The sequence below is a fragment of the Ailuropoda melanoleuca genome, chromosome 6, assembly GCF_002007445.2.
Source record: "Ailuropoda melanoleuca isolate Jingjing chromosome 6, ASM200744v2, whole genome shotgun sequence".
In the NCBI taxonomy this organism is placed as follows: Eukaryota; Metazoa; Chordata; class Mammalia; order Carnivora; family Ursidae; genus Ailuropoda; species Ailuropoda melanoleuca.
The window spans coordinates 42,850,697-42,858,586 of NC_048223.1; positions in this window are offsets into that span (position 1 = coordinate 42,850,697).

Below are 7,890 nucleotides of genomic sequence, written 5' to 3' on the forward strand. Positions count from 1 at the left end.
CTAAGCTGCTCACTTCCTTGTCTCTGGGGCCAGTAAAATGGGGAATAGGGCTCAGATCCAGGTCCTCTTGCCAGCCATTCATGCCTGTTGTGTTGAAGCCCTAACCTCCAGTGCCTTAGAATGTGACTGTACGTGGAGAAAGTTCCTTTAAGGAGGTAATTGCAGTTAAATGAGGTCGTAAGGGTGGGGCCTTGATCTGCGAGGACTGGTGTCCTTATAAGAGGAAGAGATACCAGATCTCTCTCTCCCCGAGTACGCACAGGAGAAAGGTGGTATGAGGACACAGCAAGGAGTTGGCCATCTATAAGTCAAGTAAAAAGGCCCCAGAAGAAACCAAACCTGCCATCCTCTTGATTTTGGGCTTCCAGGCTCCAGAACTGCAAGAAATAAAATTCTGTGGTTTAAGGCACCCAGTGCGTGGCACTTTGCTCTCACAGCCCAAGCTGCCTAATCTGATGCCCCCACAGCTGTGGGGATTGTTGTTGCATCTCTGGTGTTCTGAGCCTCAGGTATCGGATACCCAGAAACTGGAGGCAGATTCTCTCTAAGGCTTGAATACTTGGCGTAGCTGATGCTGTGGACACCCACACGCTATCCAGGCGGACTCTGGTTCCCGTGGCCTGCAGTTCCCTGCATGCTGACTGCATCCCCCCTCAAGTTCTGTACTTGAGGCTCTTCCTGGTGCCCTGGAGCCTGCTCAGCCTCTATGCAGGGAGGCCAGGACGGGCAGGGAGCCAGCGCCCCCAGGGCTATCTTCTACCAATAAGGAAGAGAAGTCAAAATGGTCCCACAATTCTGCACAGTTCCTCAGACATCCCCAGCAGGTTTGGGCACATGTTGACCCTCTCACTTATGCCCCTCTATTGGCTCACACTCCTCCTTTCTGTAACTCCTCCCATCAGCTCCTGCTTTCTGGAATCTCCTCTCAAATAAACCCTTTGTCTTAGCATCTGCCTTCCAGAGGACTCAAACTAGGCACATAGGATAGACAGTTGTGTTTTGACCCAAGACAGACTTAGGTGTCTAAATGTACACACTACCCAGATAGTGTATTCTCTGGGAACAATGAGCAGCCACTGAAGCTGCAAAGCCCAAGGGCTTATCACAGGGACGATGGCAGCTGAAGAAGTGACCACTCCCACAGAACATGGAACCAGGAGTGTTCAACCATGCAGGCCTGGGTTCAAATCCCAGCTCTGTCTGCCTCTCACTAGCAGGGCCATCTCAGGGTAAGTAACTGGGTAGATGTCCATGTCATCAACTGTGGGAGTGGAAATAACACCAACCTCACAGGAATGGTGAAAGACCCAAGGAGGATAACGTGGGAAAAGCGCCTGGCCCACAATGTGTGCTCAGCAGAAGGCAGCTAGCTTTTCTTTCTTTCTTTCTTCCTTTCTTCCTTCCTTCCTTCCTTCCTTCCTTCCTTCCTTCCTTTTTTTTCTTTCTTTCTTTCTTTCTTTCTTTCTTTCTTTCTTTCTTTCTTCTTTTTCTTTCTTTCTTTCTTCTTCTCTTTCTTTTTTCTTCTTTCTTTCTTTTATAATATTTTTTTATTATATTATGTTAGTCACCATACAGTACATCCCTGGTTTCTGATGTAAAGTTCGATGATTCATTAGTTGTGTATAACACCCAGTGCACCATGCAATACGTGCCCTCCTTACTACCCATCACCAGTCTATCCCATTCCCCCACCCCCCTCCCCTCCGAAGCCCTCAGTTTGTGGAGACGTAGTGCTCAGCTCTGGCTTCCAGAAAGAACTTGCTGCTCTGTGGCAAGGAGTAGAGCGAGCTGACAGTGCCCAGCTGCATCACCTTCAGCCGTGCCTCAGTCTACGAGCAAGCCTCTGCTCAGGCAGCCCCCAGCCCATGAATGAGCACAGCAGAGTCCCGAGGCCAGCACTTTCCTTGCGACATGGAACTTCTCTGAGGGGAATCTTTGCTCAGGAGCTCCCCACTAAACCAGCTGAGACTCCATCAGACCTATATGGCAGTTGGAAGTTCTCCTGCCCAATTCTGTTTCCTCCCCTTTTTACCCTTCACCAGCATTGCCCCTCCACTCCCCCCACCCACCCCTCTAAGCCTCTCTCATTCCTACTTCCCTCTCGGGTGGGTCCTTTCAAAAGATGATGCTAAGGCATCTTTCCCTTCCTCTTTTATTTCTGAATAGACCTATTACACAAAATAGCAGCAACAGAGACAGGTTTTCATAGGGTTCCATCTGAGGGCCTCTAGTCTTTTAATCGCAGTGGGATCCCTCCAAAAAAATTAGGATCACTCAGGGCTCTTCCATTGCAAGCAATAGAAACAGACCTCAGTTAATTTAATAGGAAAAGGAACAAGAATTTATTGGAATGCTATGGAATACTCAGTTATTTACGGAAAAGCTATAACGAACCAGGCTCCCAAAGGAGGGGGACCCAATAGCTCACAATCTCCTAGAATTATGAGCTTTTTTTTAATCTTTTTTTTTTTCAGGACACCACTGTTGACATCAATAAGCTCCAGTCAAATTTTAGTCCTTGTAACATCCTAGTTAGGGTTCGAATTCCAGGAAAATGTGTCTAATTGGCCCAGGAGGTGGTGGAGCACCTTGCAAAGCAACTCTTTTTTTTTTTTTTTTTTTTTTACTGATGGACAGAACCACCGACATTACATCCAAAGCAAGACCAAGGTGTCACCAGGAGGTGAATGGGTCTACCAAATGGCTGGTAGTTTTAATAGAACCAAATAGAAGAAGCAGTGCCCACACTACCCCAAATCATGCCAAGAGCTCCTTGCCAATATATCTCCACCTGTTCACTCCTGCCCAAACACCATCCTTTCCTTCCCTAAGTGTTTTGAGAAATCTTAATGTTTTCATCTCCTCAAAGTATCAGATATGCAGTCAAGAGGGACCAACTCAAACTATTTCAAAACCCCTGCTTGGGATACATTAAACTGCCTCCCTTGCCTCCAAAAGAAAACCAGCCCTTCCCCATGCAACTCCTCCCTCCACTCTTCACCCTGATGAAAGACATTCTTGATAGCACCAATGGCATTCTCAGGCTCTCTGGAATTTTGGCAAACTTTCTAGGGTCTCAGGATTTATTGAGATCTTTAAAGGCTATTTTACCATGCTCTAACTTTTCAGATTAAGCTCCTTATCCCAACCTTAAAGCATTTTTGAGAGTTGAGGAAATTCATTAACATGCAAGAAGGTTGACAGCTGGCCAGGAGGCCCACAGCAGGTGAAGTGGTGCCCTGTCCATATTCTTTAGGTAGGGATTCACCTTCAAATGCTGAAGCCTGCTGCCTGCGAACACCTGTGATTCTCTGCCCAAGGATTTGTGGGGTTTGTTTGTTTTTGTTCTGATTGCTCACAGGTCAAGCTGAGAGTGTAGAGTTAATGTCTCTGGGAGGACCACTCACCCAAAGACGGAGGAGAATTTGCTAGACAAATCCACCATCGTCCTTGCCCCTTGGAAGGGTAACGAGGTCTCCCAAAGTTCCTCAGGGAACAAGCTCTTGTCCTGAACTCCCCTTGTCCATAGCAGTCATTTCTGAAACCTCACCTTTACCAGCTGCCTCCCCTTCCCTACCTCACTTCCCCATTCTATTGGTGATTCCTTAGATCACCTCCGCCAAAATTACTTGCACGTAAATCCTTGTCTCAGTTTATATTCCCCTAGAAGTAGACCTCAAGACAAAGCCCGTCTTTGAATCTGTTAGTTTCTCTCCAGAAAGACTTCAAGAACAGCAGCACCCCTCCGCTGCTGGCAGAGGTGTGGGAAGGAAGCACCAGGCAGAGCCCCCGGCCAGCTGGGGAAATCCAAGTGCGAAATCTACCGCCTTCTCCCCTAAACCACCCAGGAGACCCGCCTCTGTGTACAGAGCTTCAGGTTCTGCCCTCTGGGCCTGGGGGGAGCCAGGAGGCTGCTTCTGGGAATAGAAGGGATGCAGATGCCAACAGCCTTTCACTGCCTATAGGCGTATTTCACACTGACAGACTACCGGGGGTGTAGGACTATTTTTATTTAAAACACCGGTTGCCATGGTAACATCCACATGACCCAATACTTATTCTAAGTCACACAGAAAATACCCTTGGGAAGGGAGAGAGAGAAGCCCCATGAGAATGCAGTGCAGCTCCGGGACTCAAACAGCAAGCTACAAAAGAGAAGGCCACCCCAGCCCGTGGGTCTGAGCTCCTGCTTCTACACCTGAGCCCTCCAGGACTTTGACTTTGCAATCAGTGAAGAGGTTTGAAGGCGTGTGAGGAGTGCTACATTCTGCCGACCTGCTATAGCTCTTCCTGGAAGGTCAGAAGTTTCCTCTGAAGTGACCTATTTCACCAGTCAAGATGGGTGCTTAGAATGGGCCCTGCGCACAGGGTCTCTGGCAAGGGGATCTTCACCCAGCCCCACTCAGCTTTCCAGAGTCTGCTTGGGCCGCAGGGCCACACACAGGCTCTGTGGCAGCAGAATGGAGGCTGGGAAGGCAGGGCCACTGTGCCACCTGGAGAGCACCCCCAAGGAGAAAAGGAAACCATGGGAAAGGAGTTGGCTTTTAAGAACCAGAGGGAGAGGGGCGCCTGGGTGGCACAGCGGTTAAGCGTCTGCCTTCGGCTCAGGGCGTGATCCCGGCGTTGTGGGATCGAGCCCCACATCGGGCTCCTCTGCTATGAGCCTGCTTCTTCCTCTCCCACTCCCCTGCTTGTGTTCCCTCTCTCGCTGGCTGTCTCTATCTCTGTCGAATAAATAAATAAAATCTTTAAAAAAAAAAAAAAAGAACCAGAGGGAGAGCTCATTCTCCAGCAGCCTCCACCTGCATGCCTCCCTGACCCTGGTGCATTTCAGCTTCTGCACACATTTAGTGGTTTCTTTACCTCCCCATTAGCATAAATCCCAGCTGGCAATGTTAACATTCTCAGAGACATGGAGGACCCAGGTGTCCTGGCCAGACCTGCCAGGGACTGGTCAGAGGCCATCCAGCTGTGGTGGTTCAGTGCAGTACTTAGTGTAATTCGTAATTTTTAATATTTAGTGCTGGGGAAGGTGGATGTGGGCCATCCTTGAGGAGTGCCAAGTGGACAAAGGACACCATGCCTTTCCCCTCCCCCAGGCAATTCAATAGTAATTACAATAATAACAGCAGCTCACACTGATTGAACACTTACTATATGAGGGTGTCTGGCTCGTTTGACCTTCACAGTGACCTGCGACAGACCACTGTAACATAGAGTCTGCAGATGACAAACTGCAGTTCCCCATCACTGAGCTTAAGTAACTGCTCAAACAGCTGCTATGACATGGAGCCTCATGGATTTGTCTGACTCCTCAAGAAGTGCTTTTTTTATCCACGAGTTGAAAAGGTACTGCTGTGTTTTGAGGCGGGTGAGACATTTGTCCTGGATCAGAAGTGTGGGAATGCTGAAGTCAATGTCCTTCTAGGCTCCAGCCCTGTGGGGGCAGATGGGGGCTCTTGTGGGATGGCTCCTGCTGGTGGGTGCTGCCATCAGGAATGCCACAGAGGTATAAGAAGGTTTAGGACTACGGCAGGACATGAGTTCCTTGAAGTCTCTGTTTTCCCATCTCTTTGGTGGATGTGATGTGTACCTGTAGCAGATGTTCCGTGTCCCACTCATAGACACTTGGCTTCCTCAGGAAGCTGCCTAGGGATGATTTCACAAAGTCTATGGCTTTCTACCTGACAGTGTCCTCCAGCCATAGCAGCGAGCTCAACTGAACACTTGGGGCAGGCCACAAGTGCCCAAGAGTTTAGGCTCCAAAAGCAGCCTCAAGCAGTGAGGATGCGGCCGCCAGGGATCCTTTCAAGGGTCCCCACAGGGCTAGAGCCCTAGATGCCCACTCTGTAATCTGCACATTCATGCCCACCCATGTCCATTTTCCTCCCTTCTGTCTCACTTCCCCACACTATCACCATGCTTCCTGGGACCACTCCCGAAATAAAGCACCCAAGTTTTAGTCTCAGGGTCTGCTTTGGAGAGAACCCAATGTAAGGCACCACCTCATATGGATCAGGGAATATTGAGTGAGGATGAGTGCCAAGCTCTGAGCATAGGGAACACTTTAATGACATCAAATATCTCTTGTTATTTATAATACATATTTGGGGATGGAGTGGTGTTTAGCTGTGGGTTTACTTTGTACATCTTGGGGCTGTACATTCCCTGAACTAGAAAGCCCCTAATCTGGATTCAGCTTGGCTATGGTGACCATCCACCAAATTCTTTTTTTTTTTAATGATTTTTTTTATTATATTATGTTAGTCACCATACAGTACATCCCCGGATTCCGATGCAAAGTTCAATGCTTCATTAGTTGCGTTTAACACCCAGTGCACCATGCAATACGCGCCCTCCTTACTACCCATCACCAGTCTATCCCATTCCCCCACCCCCCTCCCCTCTGAAGTCTTCAGTTTGTTTCTCATAGTCCATAGTCTCTCGTGTTTCATTCCCCCTTCTGATTACCCCCCCTTTCTTTATCCCTTTCTTCCCCTACCGATCATCCTAGTTCTTATGTTCCATAGATGAGAGAAATCATATGATAATTGTCTTTCTCTGCTTGACTTATTTCACTTAGCATTATCTCCTCCAGTGCCGTCCATGTTGCAGCAAATGTTGAGAATTCGTTCTTTCTGATAGCTGAGTAATATTCCATTGTATATATGGACCACAGCTTCTTAATCCAGTCATCTGTTGAAGGGCATCTCGGCTCCTTCCATGATTTGGCTATTGTGGACAATGCAGCTATGAACATTGGGGTGCATATGGCCCTTCTCTTTACTACGTCTGTATCTTTGGGGTAAACACCCAGTAGTGCAATGGCTGGGTCATAGGGTAGTTCAATTTTTAACTTTTTAAGGGACCTCCACACTGTTTTCCAGAGTGGCTGTACCAACTTGCATTCCCACCAACAATGTAGGAGGGATCCCCTTTCTCCACATCCTCTCCAACAATTGTTGTTTCTTGCCTTGTCTATCTTTGCCATTCTAACTGGCGTAAGGTGGTATCTCAGTGTGGTTTTGATTTGAATTTCCCTGATGGCTAATGATTTTGAACATTTTTTCATGTGTCTGTTAGCCATTTGTATGTCTTCATTGGAAAAGTGTCTGTTCATATCTTCTGCCCATTTTATGATTTGTTTATTTGTTTCTCGTGTATTGAGTTTGAGAAGTTCTTTGTAGATCTTGGATACCAGTCCTTTATCTGTAGTGTCCTTTGCAAATATATTCTCCCATTCCGTGGGCTGCCTCTTAGTTTTTTTGACTGTTTCTGGCTGTGCAGAAGGTTTTTATCCTGATAAAGTCCCATAAGTTCATTTTATCTTTTGTTTCTCTTGCCTTTGGAGATGATCCACCAAATTCTTGATCCTCACGTGGATCACTGAGAAGATTCTACCTTCTGTATCAGTTTTTCTAATAGAATTCCCCTACAGCCCAAAGGAGAAGTTGCAGGGAGTAGATAAGGCATCAGACAAAACCTGCAGTTGGTGATCTCTTGTGTCACCCTGCAGGCTCATGGAGCCTTCTTGCTGCCCAGGGAGAAACCTGCCCCCACACAGGAGAACCTCTGGGCTTCCTCAACCTAACTTACCTCAGCTACCAAAAATAAAGCTACATGGTGAACAAACCTGTACTGTTGTTCTCCATCGCAGCAGGCACCTCAGATTGAGGAGCAGAGCAGGCGTGCAGCCGGCTGTCCAGGGGAGAGCTGGAAGCAGGCCGTTCCTTCCCTGTGCACTTCCACTGGCCTTCAAGTTTCTTTTGACTATCCTGCTTTCAGCTGCAACTTTCATATGCTTTTTAAATTCTACTCCATAATGTTTCCATGTCTTAGAAAAATAGAATTGAGGCCACACCCCTGCCAACATGTTGAATAGGAGTCACA